Genomic DNA, 18,790 nt, shown 5'->3' with positions numbered 1-18,790 from the left:
AAAGATCTTCCTGGATTATTGGTGGGGAAATAATGTAATCACCAGGGTCCTTCTACAAAGTGAAAGAGGAAGGCAGAAGAGCAGAATCAGAGTAAGATGTGACAACAGAAGAATAGTCAGAGAAATGCAACACTGCTGGCTTTGAGGATAGAGAAAGGGCACCCCTGAGCCAAAGAAGGTGAGCAGTCTACAGAAGCTGGAAAAGATGAGAAAACAGGTTCACCGCATTAGCCTCGGGGAAGGAAGGCAGCCCTGAAGACGCCTTGATTTTAGCCCAGTGACGCCCAGTTGAACGTCTAACCAGCAGAATTTTAAGATAATAAACTTGTGGATTTTAAGCCACTAAGTCTGTGGTGATTTGTTATGGCAGCGAATGAAAAAACCAGCACAAATCACCTATACCAATTCACCACCTATTTCCCTTAATATACTCACATCACCGTGATGCCCCCCAACCCCCCCACCCCCCCCCCCCCCGCCTGATAGAAGCAAATCTTCCCATATGCATGCCTGGCGGCAAAAAGAAAGGAAATGAGGAGAAGGAAGGAAAAAAGGAGGTGGTGATGCACAAAGTTGTTTTTGTTTTGTTTTGTTTTTGTTTTTTAAACTTCTGCATGTTGTATAGATAGGGAAAAGTCGCATTCTCTTTTGGACGTCTCTTTCAGGAAAACCCCTGCATATTCTGAAAAGTGAGGTACGGCTGCCAAAACCTGCTCCTCCTGCCAACAGAGTAAATGTCCTGAAGGAATCTGTTTTCCTAACAACTGTCTCCAGAGACACTACAAGAACAGTGGGGAAACACAAACCATTTTAAGTTTCAATTTCCGAAATGAAGCAAAGCAAAGGAGACGGGGTCAGAGGCCGGGACGGCACAGAGAAGGCCCCGTGGGCCGGGGGCAGGCACGTCCCCTCGGTGGCTGTGTGGTCCCTGCGACCCCGGCAGCGGGCAGCGCAGGGGCGCGGCGCTGGGGCTCTGCGCCCGGCCCCCGTCCGCCCCCGGCTCTCCGCCGGGCGTCTCCCCGCAGGAGGTCCCGAGTCCCGCGGAACCTGCCTCGTCGCCGTCCACTGCCTCTCCAGCCCTGGACCACTAGAAGCGGGGATGGCAGGAGGGGAACGGGGCACCCACTCACCCGCCTCGGCCCGCCGAGCGCCGCGCCCCGGTTCCCGGAAACCTCGCTGGCTGCGCGCAGGTGGAGCGTCCGCGGGAGGCGCTGAACCTCCGGGCCCGGCTGGCGCTGCCTTGTCCAGAAGAGCTTTGAGCCTTTTTCAAGTGGGTGTCCCCCAGATCAACAGTTTGGTTCCTTTAAAAAAAAGAAAGAAAGAATAAAAGGAGAAGAAAACTACTCAAATGATGACTTTCTTTAAATCTAGTCACTGCTCGAATACCAAACCTGGTGTCTCCAATGATTAGTCACTAACAAGTTACACCTATTTTCACTTTCGATTTTTAAAACGTGTTGGTTTTGTTTTTGTTTTGAGGAAATTTATTCCCAAAGTATTCCTTAAGTTTCCATAGACATCATTTTAGGACATGCTTTAAAAACCACTCCTTTGTATGTATATTACAGGACGTGTTTTTGGAAAAAGTGGATAGAAACCAAATAAAGGCAAAGTGGGAGTCTCTCATCAGATTGTAATGGTAACTCTCGTTGTAATTTATTGATCATTATAACCTTAATCTACAAATCTTTGCAGCCAGCACAAGGTCAACTTTTGTGTACAGGTATTTCTTTTGCAGCTTCCCAGGAAGTTGGGAAAGCTGTGGTGTTCAGTTGGTTTCTACGACCTGTGTCCCTTGAAAGTTTTCTTATAATCATTTTGTTTTGTTGTGAAGCTTATAAATAAATACTTCACTAAGTGTGATCTTTTCCTTTGAAATGGAAAACATCTGGTTGACTTCAAAAATTGCATTGTTTCTGAATCCTACACAGAGAACCACCCCACAGCTGCACTGGCTGGTAAATAGAGGTCAGGGAGGAGATGTATCAAAATGACTTCCAGGCATAAATTCTAGTTTACAGTGCTGTGTATTCATATATAACTGATATATAATCTGATAAAATGAAATATTAACCAAAGTCAAATTCCTTTATATCAAGAATATTATACGCATTTTCAAATAAATTAATACATTGAGATATTTCCAAATGATGTAAATATCAATAGGTTTTGATTGCATGCCACTCCTGAATTAAAAATTGGTTTGCTCTGCAAAGGGAAAAGGAAATAAACATTTACAGGTGTATTAAATATTCACCTTTTCTATGTAAAAAAAAAAGAATATTGATGGCAATCAGTTTAAAGTGGCCTTTCTAAGTGAAGAAAATGAAGTGGTGCATAGACACTTGTACTCATCAGCCCAGTCAAAATAGTACAAAAACTCTAACTGTGGCAGCCTGAGAATTACTTTTGGTCTCCCTTAAAATTTTGTTTTTTATTTTATTTAAATTTATTTATTTATTTATTAATAATTTATCTATTTTTGGCTGCATTAGGTTAAAAATTTGTTTTTTTAAAATTTTGTTTTTTATTCTGTTTTTATTTTATTTATTTATTTAAATTTATTTATTTATTTATCTAATTTATCTATTTTTGGCTGCATTGGGTTAAAAATTTGTTTTTTTAATTTTTGTTTTTTATTTTATTTATTTAAATTTATTTATTTATTTAATCTATTTTTGGCTGTGTTGGGTCTTCGTTGCTGCATGAGGGCTTCCTCTAGTTGCAAGCAAGCAGGGGCTACTCGTCGTTGCAGTGCACGTGCTTCTCATTGTGGTAGCTTCTCTTGTTGCAGAGCAAGGGCTCTAGGTGCATGGGCTTCAGTAGCTGTGGCACCCGGGCTTAGTTGCTCCTCGGCATGTGGGATCTTCCCAGACCAGGGCTTGAACCCGTGTCCCCTGCACTGGCAGGCGGATTCTTAACCACTGCGCCACCAGGGAAGCCCCTTTTATTTTATTTTTGGCTGCACTGCAAGGCTTGAGGGATCTTAGTTCCCTGACCAGGGATTGAACCCTGGCCCATGGGAGTGAAAGCGCTGAGTCCTAACCACTGGACCACCAGGAAACTTCCATCCCTTAGAGTTTTAGAGAACATGAACTCTAGAGGTTACTTAGTTCAAACCTCATTTCTTCTTTTATCTTATTTTTGTTTTTTATAAGAAGATACTAAGCAACAGGACCATGACCAGAACAGGACTCATCTAAGATTGACTCCAATCCTGTTAAAGGACAAAGGATACAGTTAGTAGGGAAGCCTTTGGGCCGCCCACATGCTGAAGCTGAGCCATGTGTAACAGTCTGAACTCAAGTGAACTTCAGGTCCAGTACTCTGCAAAGCACAGGGGTTCCGAAGATGAATAGGCAGCTCCCAGATATATATATATATATATAAATTTTATTTATTTTTGGCTGCATTGGGTCTTTGTTGCTGCACAGGCTTTCTCTAGTTGTGGTGAGCGGGGGCTACTCTTCATTGTGGTGCGCGGGCTTCTCATTGCGGTGGGTTCTCTTGTTGCTGAGCATGGGCTCTAGGTGTGCGGGCTTCAGTAGTTGTGGCTCGTGAGCTCTAGAGTGCAGGCTCAGTAGCTGTGGTGCATGGGCTTAGTTGCTCTGCGGCATGTGGGATCTTCCCGGACCAGGGCTCGAACCCGTGTCTGCTGCATTGGCAGGCGGATTCTTAACCACTGCGCCTCCAGGGAAGTCCCAGCTCCCAGATATATTATTGTTAACAATCGTAATTGCGATGATCTACTGAGAATTCCTAGACATTTTATAAACCTTTTATGTTTTGCCAACAACAATATGAGATATAGGTATTATCCCCATTTTGCAGATCAGGAAACTATGGCTTAAAGTGCTGACCCAAAACCAAGCAATTAATCTGTGATGACATTCATATCTTTCTCTACTCTCAACCATGAAGTCAGTCTCCACACTATGTTCTACAGGGCATGAAAAATGAGGGAATTCTATGGGCAAGTATGATTAGGAAATGCCGCATACTGGATTCACACTTGGGAGATTCACAATGCACATCCGCATGTTGAGTTTTGAGAAGTATTGCAGGGAAAAATTATAGCATACATTTAAAAGTTTAACTTTATTTAATCTTGAATTTATCAAACTCATTTGACCACTAAAGCCTTTATTTTCAAGGAGCAGCTATTAAAATCTTGAAAAGTTTCTAGTGGGGCAATTTGAGTAATGCTTTACTAATGATTTTAATGATTGAGGACTTGCTTCCTCAAAATATGGCACCTTGGCATATCGACTATTTTAAGTGGAAAGAGTTTGAGAAAACAGTAGAAGCAAGACGGTCACTCTGACCTTCCTCCCCACTACCATCCTTCTCTGAAATAGTTCAAAAAGCCTCCTGTGAGAGGTGCTCACCCTATACCTGTGGGAATGGAGCATTCTTACCTCCAAAGACAAATGGACCCAGAGAAGAATCCTTAACAAACCAGCTTTGCTAAGTTTTCTCCAGTTTACTTCAATTACCTCATACTCTCTGACCTATCATATTCTTCCATGACTATCCTCTCTTCATCAAACCTAGCATAAAAATACTCAGTTCTAGGGCTTCCCTAGTGGCGCAGTGGTTGAGAGTCCGCTTGCTGACGCAGGGGACACGGGTTCGTGCCCCGGTCCAGGAAGATCCCACGTGCCGCGGAGCAGCTGGACCCGTGAGCCATGGCCGCTGAGCCTGCGCGTCCGGAGCCTGTACTCCGCGACGGGAGAGGCCACAACAGTGAGAGGCCCGCGTACCGCAAAAATAAATAAATAAATAAATAAAAAATACTCAGTTCTAACTGTTTCCGTGGGTCTTCATTTCCTTATGAAGACTTCTGTGTCATGTAAAACTTATGTTAAATAAATTTGTAGGCTTTTCTCCTCTTCATCTGTCTTTGTCAGTTTCATTTTCAGACCCAGCCAGGAACCCTAAGAGGGTCAAGGAAAACTTTTTCTTCCTTTCTATCTATCTATCTATCACACACTCAATAAATATTATACCACATATGAGATGCCTTGAACATGTCATGTAAATCTACACTGCCATGATATGAGATGTATGTTGCGTTAGAAATTTATCTCCCCACCAGATGGCAATGGGCTCCTCTCAGGCTTCCCTATAAATGCACCATCCCCACACACACCAGTGCTACATACTGTACCATGTGTGCTATGAAGTGTGATACTAGTAGTAGAACACCAAGGAGAAAACAGCCCCCTCTACCTCAGGAAGTCAGGAAATGTTTCCTCCACAGAAGAGGTGAAGATTGAGTTGCCTCTTAAAGGTAGAGGAAGTGAACTGAGACCAAAGGTCAGATGAAAAATCCCAGAGAGGCATCATGAGTTTAGTGGATATGCAAATCATGAGAAAACCACCTGATATCTATTATATTACGCTCTTTCTTTTAGAAAAGGTCTAGCACACCAAGTTTATGCTGCTAGTTGCCAAGATTTTGGTAATCCTGTTTGCAGTTCATCCTTGCGGAAGTTGCAACATTTATACTGTGCCCAGCATTGTGCAGGGTCCTGGGCGACACAAAGGAATTAGGTAACATCATTCTCATTTTCAAGAGGTTTGCAATTGACATATCAGGAGTAAAGGACTGTTGCCAAGAGAGTAGATCTTAAATACTCTCACCACAAAGAAGAAATGATAATTACATGACATGATGGAGGTATTTAGCTGTGGTAATCATTTGACAATGTATAAGTGTATCAAATCAATATGTTGTATGCCTTGTTCACCTTAAACTCACACAATGTTATTTGTCAACTGTATCTCAACAAAGCTGTAAAAAAATAAATAAAATAGTAGACAACGGTTTTTTTTTAAAAGCAAAGGAAAATAAATATTCTATCCCTTACTCTCTATCAGGCAGGCAGTACTATATAGTTAAGAGCATGGTTTTGATATGAGATGTTGGTTTGAATACCAATTTCAAGTTACTGAAGTTTCGCAGCCTCATTTTTCTCCTCTGTAGAATGGAGCTGTTGTGAATGAGATACTGCTACATGTCAAGGTCTAAGCACAGTGCCTTAGCCAGGATAAGCATTCAAGTAGCTTGACACTAGTGGCCCAGGTAGCTGTTACCATCTTATACCTGGGTGAGAATTTTTTTTCCATGTTATTCTTGCACATTTCTTCTGCTTTGTCTTCCTACCTGAAAAAAGTACACTTAAGACAAAGACCATTTTTTATTTCTTTTGTGTCACCTGCAGTTATTAGTAAAATAACTATACTTAGTACTAGCAATATAAATATTATACCTATTTCTAACTAGTAGTTAGATACAAGAGTAGGAGTCAAATACTCTAGGCTCAATATTATAACCCCTTTGTATAGGTTTTCATGTTAGTGTATGAATAAGTTTGTCTAAGTGAACAAAATATTGTGAGCTAGATCAAATATTTATAAATAGAAGTTTATAATAGAAGTTAATCCAAGTAAAATAATAATAAAATTAAAGAATAAAGGACATTACCTTCTAGAATCATGCCTGGGCCACTGATTTATCATATAAACATACTTGATCAGTCAGAAAATTGTTTTGTTAAAGTATTTAGAGAATAAAGCTACTGTCCTTGGACAATGCTGGAAAGAACAAGTAAGTGTTTTGCTCATGAAACAGAGGTTCAAAAATAAAAATTGATCCTTGATATCCTTAAGATATCAAGCAGTAAACCTCAATATTATATTATGGAAATTATTTTAAGAGAATCTGAGGATACTGCTGATGTTTTCCTGCTTTGCTTGCAAACTGAATACTGCTTTTTTGAAAAAATTAATTTATTTTATTTATTTTTGGCTCTGTTGGGTCTTTGTGGCTGTGCACGGGTTTTCTCTAGTTGCGACGAGCGGGGGCTACTCTTTGTTGCTGTGCGCAGGCTTCTTGTTGCCGTGGCTTCTCTTGTTGCAGAGCACGGTCTCTAGGCACGTGGGCTTCAGTAGTTGTGGCACACGGGCTTAGTTGCTCCGCGGCACGTGGGATCTTCCGGGACCAGGGCTCAAACCCATGTCCTCTGCATTGGCAGGTGGATTCTTAACCACTGCACCACCAGGGAAGCCCCTGAATATTGCTTCTGAATTGGCTATACTCCAATATAAAATAAAAAGTTTAAAAAAAAATGAATACTGCTTCTGACAGAATTCTCTCAGGGTGAAGTGATAGTAGGATAAATCCAATTGTTTGGCTTGAACTTAAAATCACAGGGGAGGAAAAGCTTAAAGAAACTTGAGATTCTCAGAATGCTTAAAAAGAACATAGCTTTGGAATGTTGGAAAAATCAAAATATTAAATTCTGATTATGTTCTCACCAAAAATCCCAAATGAGAAAGAATCGGGCAAAGCATCCAAGTAAATCAATGTAGCTTCCCAGGGAGCTCAGCAGTTAAGAGAATATGCACAAACATAGTGAAAACAACTAAAAGAAGTTATTTTGCTTGGGCTTCCCTGGTGGCGCAGTGGTTGAGAGTCCGCCTGCCGATGCAGGGGACACGGGTTCGTGCCCCGGTCCGAGAAGATCCCACATGCCGCGGAGCGGCTGGGCCCGTGAGCCATGGCCGCTGGGCCTGCGCGTCCGGAGTGACGGGAGAGGCCACAGCAGTGAGAGGCCCACGTACCGCAAAAAAAAACCCAAAAAAACCCACAAACATATCAGGCAAAGAACTCAACTTTTTAAGATAAATTTGTTTTCAATTTGTTCTTAGTGTACCTAGGTATATGTAGGGGCATAATTTCTACTAAGATATATCTCAGTATAGTGTATGATTTCTGTTGAATCGTGTCCCAAACTCACCAGAAAGGGAAAATGTGTCTGTGGGTAAGAGGACCTCCTATAGACCAGTGCTTGTCAAACTTTAATGCCCATCCGAATCAGCTGGGGATCTTGTTAACATGTAGATCCTGGGAATTCCCTGGTGGTCCAGTGGTTAGGACTCAGAGCTTTCACTGCTGGGGCCCGGGTTCAATCCCTGGTTGGGGAGCTGAAATCCTACAAGCCATGTGGCACGGCCAAAAAAAAAAAAGCAGATCCTGGTTCCATAGGTTTGAGGTGGAAGTTCTTCATTTTGAACGTTGCTTGGTGAGGCTGATGGCGTGATGGCACTGGGTCTTGGACTATACTTTGAATAGAAAGGCTGTAGACTAACCAGTTCCCTAAAGAACAAAGAGGGAGCAGAAATGTTCACTCCAGAGTCAGGATACTGTGTACTGTGTGGTTCAGCCAGGGAGCACAGGGCCTCTTCCTGTTTGCCAGCCTGGTGGCCTAGGTTCATGAGTAGAAGGAAAGGCATTTCTTGACATCCATGGTAGACAGGACAACAGCAGTTCCTGTCTTTCATGCCATCTCCTTCAGAGGACAAAGCCTCCTTGTCTGCAGCTAGGCTGTCATTACAGCTACTCTGAAATGGAAAGGAAGGAATAAGCCATGAGGGTGAATGGGTCAAAATGACGCAAAAGTGGAAAGAAGTAAGGAGAAGCCAGAAAAAAAGAACAAGACTAGTATATCCAGGAACACTGAAAGGAATATTCTTTTCTCTTTCATTAGTTATTCATTTCAATTTATTCTAAATAGTTTGCCCTGGTGTCCGGTGTAACAAGATAGAATGATCTCACACACAGGGCTCATTTTAACAACAAAATATCTTCATGGGGCAGTTTGATGATGTTGGACACATAAAACCAGAGGTAATTCATCCCTCTAAAAGCTTAAACTCCTCCAGAAAAATTAAAAAGACAAACAGTCTTCATCCCCAATAAAAATAAAACAAAGAAGTGTCCTTCAGATCTTATTGCTTGGTGACTTTATGCATTGGAATAGAAACACTATTGCCTTTTGGGAGGTTGACCTCAGCTGTTTTTCAACCATTTGAAGAAAAAGAACTCTCATTTTGGTGCCAATACTCAAAGCAAAGCTTTCTCAGGTGGATGAACAACAGCTGTAGCTGGCTTGTCATGGAAATTGCACCACCTTAAAATCACCAGGAGAACTGGGCTGAGTCTCTGCTCTGACCCTTACTACAGGGTCACACTGGTCACACTACACATTCACATGCAGTGTGTTCCCTGGAAATTCCTGGTGTTCCCTGAAAATGTGCAATGCATGCTAGGGAGGGATTCTGGGCTTCCAAGACTTGCTTGATTGCTGCTCTAGAATTAGATAGAACAAGTCAGTCAAACAAGTCCAAGATTCAATCATGTTCTCTCTTTCTCTCTCCCCCAACTATTTTGTCATGTTATTTTATGAACTTTACATAAGACAGACAGGTAATTGTTGAGTGGCTTTTTTTGTGGTCTAGTCTCTATCCTACTACCCTGAACGTATCCCAAACAGCAATGCGATTTTCCCTGCTCTTCACTGGCTCCTTTCTGTGGTCACTAACCTGATCTGCCCTCTCCTAGGGCCACTGTAACCAGATGTCCCAGGTTTCTTAAGGCTCCCTTTCAAATACTCTATCCAGTTTCATTCTGTGCCACAGCCAGTGTGTCTTTTCCTCCACACCCTCTCACATTAAAATTCATAGTTGAGGGCTTCCCTGGTGGCGCAGTGGTTGAGTCTGCCTGCCATGCAGGGGACGTGGGTTCGTGCCCCGGTCCGGGAAGATTCCACAGGCCGCGGAGCTGCTGGGCCTGTGAGCCATGGCCGCTAAGCCTGCGCGTCCAGAGCCTGTGCTCCGCAGCGGGAGAGGCCACAACAGTGAGAGGCCCGCGTACCGCAAAAAAAAAAAAAAAAAAAATCAGTTGATTGTCTAATTTTCACAGGAAAATTTTCACGATGGCTAATTTACATCTAGAATTTACCTTGCTAATGATTCCTTTTGTCCTTTCATCCTACACACCCCTGCCATATTATTCTTCTAAAAGTTCTGCTGTCATCGTGTCATTCCACACCTTAAGTATTTACAGGTGACATCTAACATATACAGCCCAAACTCCAGAGTGCAGTACCTACCCTCCCTCCCATGCTCCCAATCCCAAACTGTTTCCACAGCAAGCTGGCTACAGCTTGTCTTTTTGACTTTATTATTCACTATTCTCTTCTCTGTATCCAACCAAATTAGTCGGCTATCCTCTAAATCCAGAATAGCCTTATCAACCAACTGGTCTTCTTTCTTTTACCATTTCCCTTTCCTGAGATGTTTTCCTTCTCCTTTCTATTATTTCAGTCATACGATTGTACATATGAACTCCTAACAAACACATATCATACCTTAAAGGCAGTGGTGATATTCAAGATATCAATAACTGATCAGTATGGACACTGAACCATCAGAAGAGCTCTAGCCAGAAGGATGGAGTGGTGTCCTAGAAGATCTTTCTGGGCTAGGCATTAATCTTACAGTTACTGGATCCTAGAAGGTGGCGGTGGGGGGAGTGCTGGGAATTCCTGGTGGAGATATGGCCAGGGCAGTAGAGGCACTGGGGTGGGCTTGGGGGAAGACTGCAACCAACTGGCACAGAAATATTTCATTATTTAACATCTGATATGAACACCCAGGGTACAGTGGCTGAACACCAGAGTCAGGCTTTGCTGCTACATCTCCAGGCTCAAGTTCAGCTCCTGTCCAACAACCCCAGGAGTAGTGATCCCTCCCTCTCTAAATTATTTTAGCATGTTTTGCCCATACCACTTATTAGGTACATTCATAACCTTGCATTGTTAATTGTCTTTTGGGGGACTATTGTGCAATTCATCCCCAAAAGATGGTAATCTTTTCCAAAACAAGAGTTGTACTATATCTTTGTCTCTCCCTAAATGTCAAATATAGTGCCTTTCTTGGGCAATTACTTATCCTATATTTATTAATGAAAATCGATTGAATGAGTAACTGAGAACCAATACACCATATAATGTGGTCATTTCAAATGACCTCACTTAGAGAGTGAGGGAGTTACAGACATCTTTGAGACTTTGATAAGAACTAGAGACTCTCTTCTCAGAAATATCCATAGCAACAGGAAATTGTGCATACAATTTCAGGTGTCTTACATATCCCCTAAAGCCATTCATAGATTCCTGGGAGTCCATGGAATCTAGGTTAAGGACCCTGGTTTAAAAGGAATGTTATAGAACCAGAACATCAACCTAAAGAATCAACTGGGTTTTGTTTTGCTTTGTTTTTGCATCTTCTAAGTACACTTATTCATTCCATGAAGGAAATGGCCCTTATACAGGTGTGCAGTGATGTCCCATATTTCCATATAACAGAGCTTGCTTAAATTCACAGCCAGACTGTGTTTCACCTGATGTGCACTCTAAGTAAAGCTGGTTAATGATGGCTGTGAGCAGGCCCAGGACTTGAAGTTTTCAAAACTTTACTTCTTTTATCAGCACTCTTGATTTTATAAACGATGAAGCCCATCAACGCCATTCCTACCCAGATCTCCTGGTAAACGAGTACAGTAGGGCTTCGTGAGGGATCCAAACTTTTTTTTTTTTTTTTTTTTTTTTTTTGCGGTACGCGGGCCTCTCACTGTTGTGGCCTCTCCCGCTGCGGAGCACAGGCTCCAGACGCGCAGGCTCAGCGGCCACGGCTCACGGGCCCAGCCGCTCCGCGGCATGTGGGATCTTCCCAAACCGGGGCACGAACCCGTGTCCCCTGCATCGGCAGGTGGACTCTCAACCACTGCGCCGCCAGGGAAGCCCCTAATTTGGGTACTAAGTTAAGAGACTTAACTTGGGTGTTACCTTGGTATTCCAGTGAGAGGGCTATTTAGAAGATCTCATCCTAGTTCACCTCTTGGATCATGGTGTCTCAGTGCTATCCCCTTGCCTCTACCTGGAAGGCAGAAGAGCAGCAGGACCCACAGGCTTGCCGTAGTGGTCTAGTCTCCCCCAGGAATACGGTACTGCTGACTAAGGTTTCAGCTAAAGTGCACTCATTATCAGTTATACTCGTAGATGTCAGATGACAAATGCCAGTAACAATCTGGAGTGGGACCATCTTTGGTTGAATTCATTAACAGGTACCACATGCCAAAGTGTGGCTAACTAAGGGGGAAAGGGACAAGTGAAGAGGCAAGATCACTTTGCCTTAGACAGAACTTTGTTCATCAGGGAAAGCAATCTTGGCACATAAACTAAAGTGCAGACATGAGGCATAAATAGTGAGATCATCGTCACTAAAACTCTGTGTGGAATTCACTCCCTCCGAGGTACGCACCACGACTCAAAGAGATGGGACTTCCATCAACTCCCCAAGGCAGTTAACTAGCCTCCTGTAATAAATTTCTTTCTGGAAGAAAGAAGAGCATTTATTTACAAGGGAAGCTGCCTGCTATGGTAGAGAAATGAGAGTCTAGAAAAATTACACTGTCTCATATTTCATACTGATTTGCTTCACTTCTTGGGAAAAAGTAGAAAATCTTTTATATACTATTAATCTTTGGATTGGTTCCTATGTCAGAAACTTCTTCTTGGAGCTCACTACTACTACAAAGACATTAGACGTGGATAGTGAAGAGAACCTCAAAAGCCAATAATATGGAAGAATAGGTCAATACATGCTAATTAAAATTAGAGCCAACTGGGAGGGATAAATTGGGAGACCGGAAGTGACACATACACTCTACTATATATAGAATAGATAACTAATAAGAATATACTGAATAGCACAGGGAACTCTATTCAATACTCTGTAATGGGACGTCCCTGGTGGTGCAGTGGTTAAGAATCTGCCTGCCAATGCAGGGGACACGGGTTTGAGCCCTGATCAGGGAAGATCCCACATGCCGTGGAGCAACTAAGCCCGTGCACCACAACTACTGAAGCCCGCACGCCTAGAGCCCATGCTCCGCAACAAGAGAAGCCACCGCAATGAGAAGCCCGCGCACCACAACGAAGAGTAGCCCCACGCAGCCAAAAATAAATAGATAAATAAAATTAAAATATATATATATATAAAATACTCTATAATGACCTATATGGGAAAGGAATCTAAAAAAAGAGTGGATATATGTGTATGTATAACTGACTCACTTTGCTGTACAGCAGAAACTAACACGTTATAAATCAACTATACTCCAACAAAAAAAATTAATTAGAAAAAAATAAATATTGGGACCAACTCAAAAAATAAGTTAAAAAATATGTTTTAATTCACACACACAAAAAGATGTCCATCAACAGATGAATGGATAAAGAAGATGTGGTACATATATACAATGGGATACTACTTGGCCATAAAAAAGAATGAAATAATACCATTTGCAGCAACTTGGATGGAACTAGAGATGATCATACTAAGTGAAATAAGTCAGAAAGAGGAAGACAAATACCATATGATATCACTTATGTGTGGACTCTAAAATATAACACAAATGAACTTATCTACAAAACAGAAACAGACTCACAGACATAGAGAACAGACTTGTGGTTGCCAAGGGGACCCAGTGGGGAAGGGATGGAGTGGGAGTTTGGGGTCAGCAGATGCAAACTATTATATATGGAATGGATAACAACAAGGTCCTCCTGTATAGTACAGGGAACTATATTTAATATCCTGTGATAAACCATAATGGAAAAGAATATATAAAAAAAGTTTATATATGTATAACTGAATCACTTTGCTGTACAGCAGAAACTAACACACACTGTAAATCAACCATACTTCGATAAAAAGTAAATTTAAAAAAAGTAGAGTCAGCCTATGTTTTTCTGGCCATAGACCAAAGTAATATTACTGAGAGGCACAAAAAACAGTAGATATTTTCCAAGAACTGTTTAGAGAAGTTACATCAATTCTCTGGACACACGTAGAAGAGAGGATGTGCGATAGAAGAGGCTGTGACTCAGCAGCAGCCCTAGTTTTCATCTGCTTTGACAACTGTGATGAGATATTGAGGTGTCTGAAAAGAAAAGATGAAGTCTCTCTATAGCATCCTGCAGTGCCCTGCACCACATGTGGGTGTATCCTCACCGAAAATACTGTGATGATAACGTAAGATTCAGGGGTGCTCGGGTGGTGCAGGAAAAGAGCGTCAGGAGAAGCAATTTCCCTGCTTTTGTGCATCTAATTTACAACAGGCTCTCAAATCCAAGTTACAGGAAGCAAGGAGTTGGGGGGAGGAGGGTGGGATGGTGGGGGGAGCAAAGAGTTACTTGACTATCTTCTGCTGTTTCTTGATTTATGGCAATCCCTGTGTGTGAGTGAAACACACAACTTCTCTCCAACCATCTGTCTTGGTTATTGGGCACAGAGTCAAAGTAGTATTAAGCCTACCGTTTTAGCACTTTTGTCCACTCTCTCCACCAAACGGACATCTGGCCATTGCGGGAAGAGTGATTACGGTGATGCCTTGTACACAGAAGTGACCTGTGAATACTTGTTGAATAAGGTAATATGAACCAACTTATGGCCTTGACCTCACTCTTTACCTATTTACTCCACAGCCCTGGCCCTAAGATGCCCTGCTCCCTGGGCGAACACCAGCTATGTCTGAGAGGAAAAAAAAAAAAAAAAACAACTCAAAGAATTCTAGGCTGTCAAAATCTGGAAATGTTAGGAAACTTTCAAGTGAAACAGTAGTAACTTTTCCAGGCCCAAAAAGCAGAAGGCCTTAACTGTGGGTTACAGGTTTATCATTAGAAAATGTTTAGTAAGATGAATGGATAAACGAAATGCAGTATATACAGACAATGGAATGTTATTTAATTTTAAAAAGGAAGTAAATTCTGACATAAGCTACAACATGGATGAACCTTGAGGACATTATGCGAGGTGAAACAAGCCAGGCAAAAATGGACAAATATTGTATGATTGCACTTATATGAGGTACCGAGAGTACTCAAATTCATAGAGACAGAAAGTAGAATCATGGTTGCCAGGGACTGGGGGATGGGAGGAATGGAGAGTTAAGGTTTGATGGGTACAGAATTTCAGTTTGGGATGATGAAAGAGTCCTAGAGATGGATGGTGGTGATGGTTGCACAGCAATGTGAATGTACTTGATGCCACTGAAATGTATGTTTAAAATGGTTAATGGTAAATTCTACTTCTATGTATTTTACCACAATTAAAAATAAAAACTGTAGTCCTATTTGCATGTGAGTTTTTGTATAACATTGTAAAATGATGTGAGTAAGATCAATCACTGTTTTACTGTTTTCAGATGGATGGGAAAAAAGAAGACTGATTTGTGTATCTAGCATCAAACTCCCCCTTATTGGGAAGTGAGCTCAAGTTATTTCATATGGGAATTCAATAAAGAGAAGGCTCAGAATGTTGTTCATGCCGTGGAAAAGTAAATAAAAGAGGAGGAGGAAAGAGAGAAGAGGAAGGAGGAAGATGAGGAAGAAAATGACTCCTGACCTTAGCAATCTTCTTTCCTGCCAAATTCAAGTTTCCACACCACATAGACTGCGTACCCAGCTTTGGATCCAAGATATAAATGCAACCAGGTTGAAATCTGACTTTCCAATCTAATTCCCAGAACTCCCTTAACACTAGCTTACGTCAGCCATTGCAGTCTGGTTAGGCTTAGAAATTCCTGTCTCCTGTCTTCATTCACAGAATCTCAGAGTTGGAGAATTCAGAGGTCATGCGGTCCAACTGTCAGCCAGATGCTTGACTCCTCTCTATACAACTGTTCCTTCAGTAGGGCCGGCATCTTACTTACTTGACCTTTCACTCATTTTTTTCAGTTGGGCTCATAGAATAATTTTACAAAAAAACCCCCACTACTTTCAGGAAAAAGAGGGAAAAGAAGAAATAAACACACTCTAAACTAAAAGTCAGGGCTTTCTCACTTATTAATTTTATCTTAAAACAATATTAAAATGCAAATTACAAAACATTAAGTCTACAGTGATGCCATTTTTGTCCCCTCCCAAATATGTGTGTGTATCTGTGTGTGTATACACAGAAAAAAATTCCGTACAGAAATATATAAAGTTTCTATGCAAGTAGTCATGGGTGCTCTTTATTTTCTACCTTTATTTGTATCTTCTAATTTTTATTCAATTAACGTTCATTTTTTCTTCAATAAATGAGGGAAGTATCTATAAAGTATGTTTATTCTCACAAATGAACAGAATTGAAGTGGCGATTAGTTATCTAATGATACAAAACAGAACAAAAACCATGAATTAATTTTGAAATGTACCTGGGAGAATTTGGTCTAAACAAAACAATGGAGTGAAGGAATTGGTGATGGCCTCCTGTTTCCAAGGACAGAGAGATTAGTATTAACAGGATCAAAACTAAACCACAATACATAAATTTGATATTGAAGATAACAGAGCACAAAGCGCTGAGGTATCATCTGAGACAATTGTCGTTTTTGTCTTTGCTTGAGTCTCCACTCCACTCCTTTATTCAATACATGTTGAACTTTAGGGTTTGTTGTATGTCAAGCATGGTGCTAAGCCCTGAGTAGGAATTCAGAGATGACTAAGACACGATCCTTGCCCTCAAGGCACTCACACTTTTCCTATTTGGCTAGAAAAGTGCTCCAGTAGGCAACCTGATGTTTTTCTTAGAAGGTGTTTTCAAAAATACTTTGGTTACCCAAGTCCCACTGTCTCTCCACACCTCACAGTCACTGATGCCCCTAAAGGAAAAGCCTAGGAGCTCTTTTTGTGTTGGAATCTTTAACTTCTGATATTGCTGGCATGGGTAGATCCAATGTACCTCCTGCTGATCTGTTTTGGTGTCCCAGACTTATTAAATATTGGTAGCCAGGGCACTCCCTTCCTCAAGGAAAGACTCAGTATTTCCATGGACATCCTCCATCCAAGGACACACTCTTCTCCACCTTTACATTCTGTTCAATAGCCATAAGCAAGATCTTTGAATCTCCTTCTACATGCTTTTCTTTCATGATGGACACAAGAAAGAACGGGTAACAAAAGTGAATAAAGGACTTGAATTCATCAAATTATGCTTGAAAGCGCTTATCCTCTCATTCTGCTCATCAAATTCAAGAGCAAACCTCCAAACCACAATATTCCCAAATCAGCACACTTCTTCCCCTTCTTTATGGCTACCACCACTGCCTATGCCACCATCCTATCTCTCTCCCTGGACATCTGCAGTGGCCTCCTTACATGACTTCCTGTTTTCCCTCTTAACCCACCACGAGTTATTCTCTGAAGAGACTCCAAACGGATATTTTTAAAACATAGATTAAATCATGGCATCTCCTACCAGTAGCTTCCTACTGCACACAGACTAAATTCCACACTCTTGAAGTGGCTTCCATAACCACATAGTACTGGCCATTGCCTGCTTTTCCCCTCTCATTAAGCTCCATCATCTTGGTCTCCTTTCTGTTCTTGGAGAACAGGCCAAGTTCATTCTTGCCCCAGAGCTTTTTCTCCAGCCTTTCAATCTATCTGGCACACTTGGCCACTTATTTTTGCATGGCTGGCTCCTTCACATCATTCAAATTAATTTCACCTCCTCAGAGAGGCCTTTCCTGACCTTCTTTTCTAGAAGCTCCTCAGTCTTTCTCTATCATATCATCTTGCTGTGTCTCTGCAAAGCACTTATCATTATCTGATGACGTTATCGTTTATTTATTTATTGCTTTATTAATCTGTCACAGTCACTAGAACGTAAGTTCCACAAAAACAGTGACTTTTAATGTCTCATTCGTTACTATGTTGGGATTGATGTCTGGGACAAAGAAGACATGAAACAAATAAGTGTGGAATAAATTTGCTAAATGTGTGAGAGAAGATGACTGTCACTCCAGAATTGGTGAGCTTAATCTTATATCCATTACACAGGCTCATTCACTCATTCACTTATTCAAAACCATTTATTGAATTAATTATATACCAGGTACTATTTCAGAAAACAAAGACAAATATAACTAAATTCTTACCCTCCTGTACTTAGATTTCCTCTACTCAAGAGTGGAGAATATAGCCAAGAAAAGATTTGTAATATGCTATCCTAAGTGTTATATTAAAAATATGCATAGAATGGTTGGGGATGGCTACACAGGGAAGATGAGGTTTCACCTGTCACCTTGAAGAATGAATTCACCAAATGTGTTTTGGAGAGAAGAGGCAAAACACACAGAGAGTTGAGAAAGAAGATGACACCTTCAGGCAGGGTGGAAAATATAGGCTACCATCAAATTATGGAGTTTAAACTTTATTCTGGAGGATTTTAAGAAAGGGAGGACACTCTCTGGCTTGCATGTAAAATGACCATTCTTGCAGCAGAGTAACAAACGAATGAAAGGGGGAAATATGGCAGAATACAGAATAGTCAGATGATGACCACTGGACTAAAGTAGGGACTGAGAGAATGGAGAGGAAAGGGTAGATTCCAGGGATATTTAGGGAGTAGAAGTAGGAGGACTTGGTGATCAATTAGAGCTTTTCAGGCTATGAGGTCTGTGAGGATACAGGATTGATAGACACAGTTATATCCCCTGGCACAAAGTATATGAGTTCATAATAAATGAATGGATGAATGAATAAAAAAGGAAAAGTCTAAAGCCAGTCCCAGTTTCCAGTGTGGACATCTGGTATTACTGATACCATTACCAATATATGGGCAGGCTTAGAAAAAGGAAGATAAATTCATTTAGGAAATAGTGGATGTGTGGCATCGGCTAGCAAGTTGTGGCTGTCCACATTTCTGCATTCTGCTTGCAAATAAAACAGTTCCTTTTTTAGTTCCTTTCTATTTTACAACACCTTTTTATCCAAAGCTAAAAGAAGCCATTTGCACCTTCCATGTTCTCATCAGCCAGCTCCAATTTACTAGGTTCATTTTCTAATTTACGAGTTAAAGAAGGTGACAGTGTCACTAATTTTTCCATTAC

The 18,790-nt window shown here is 41.3% G+C and overlaps 1 protein-coding gene across 3 annotated transcripts in view; it reads right to left on the bottom strand.

Annotated features, from left to right (window-relative positions):
- NMI (N-myc and STAT interactor) overlaps positions 1–18,790 on the bottom strand; it is a 108,688-nt gene that overhangs the window by 14,571 nt on the left and 75,327 nt on the right. For 2 of the 3 annotated variants that reach the window (XM_060302455.2, XM_060302456.2), the window contains one exon: positions 1,131–1,301. The gene's annotated coding sequence lies outside the window, so the exon portion shown is untranslated. Of the gene's footprint in view, positions 1–1,130; positions 1,302–1,391; positions 1,414–18,790 lie in introns of those variants that run through there. The other variant, XM_030852794.3, reaches the window with a different exon arrangement.

The sequence above is a fragment of the Globicephala melas genome, chromosome 7, assembly GCF_963455315.2.
Source record: "Globicephala melas chromosome 7, mGloMel1.2, whole genome shotgun sequence".
In the NCBI taxonomy this organism is placed as follows: Eukaryota; Metazoa; Chordata; class Mammalia; order Artiodactyla; family Delphinidae; genus Globicephala; species Globicephala melas.
Note: the sequence above shows the minus strand (reverse complement) of the source record. Positions and strands in the feature narration are given on the sequence as shown.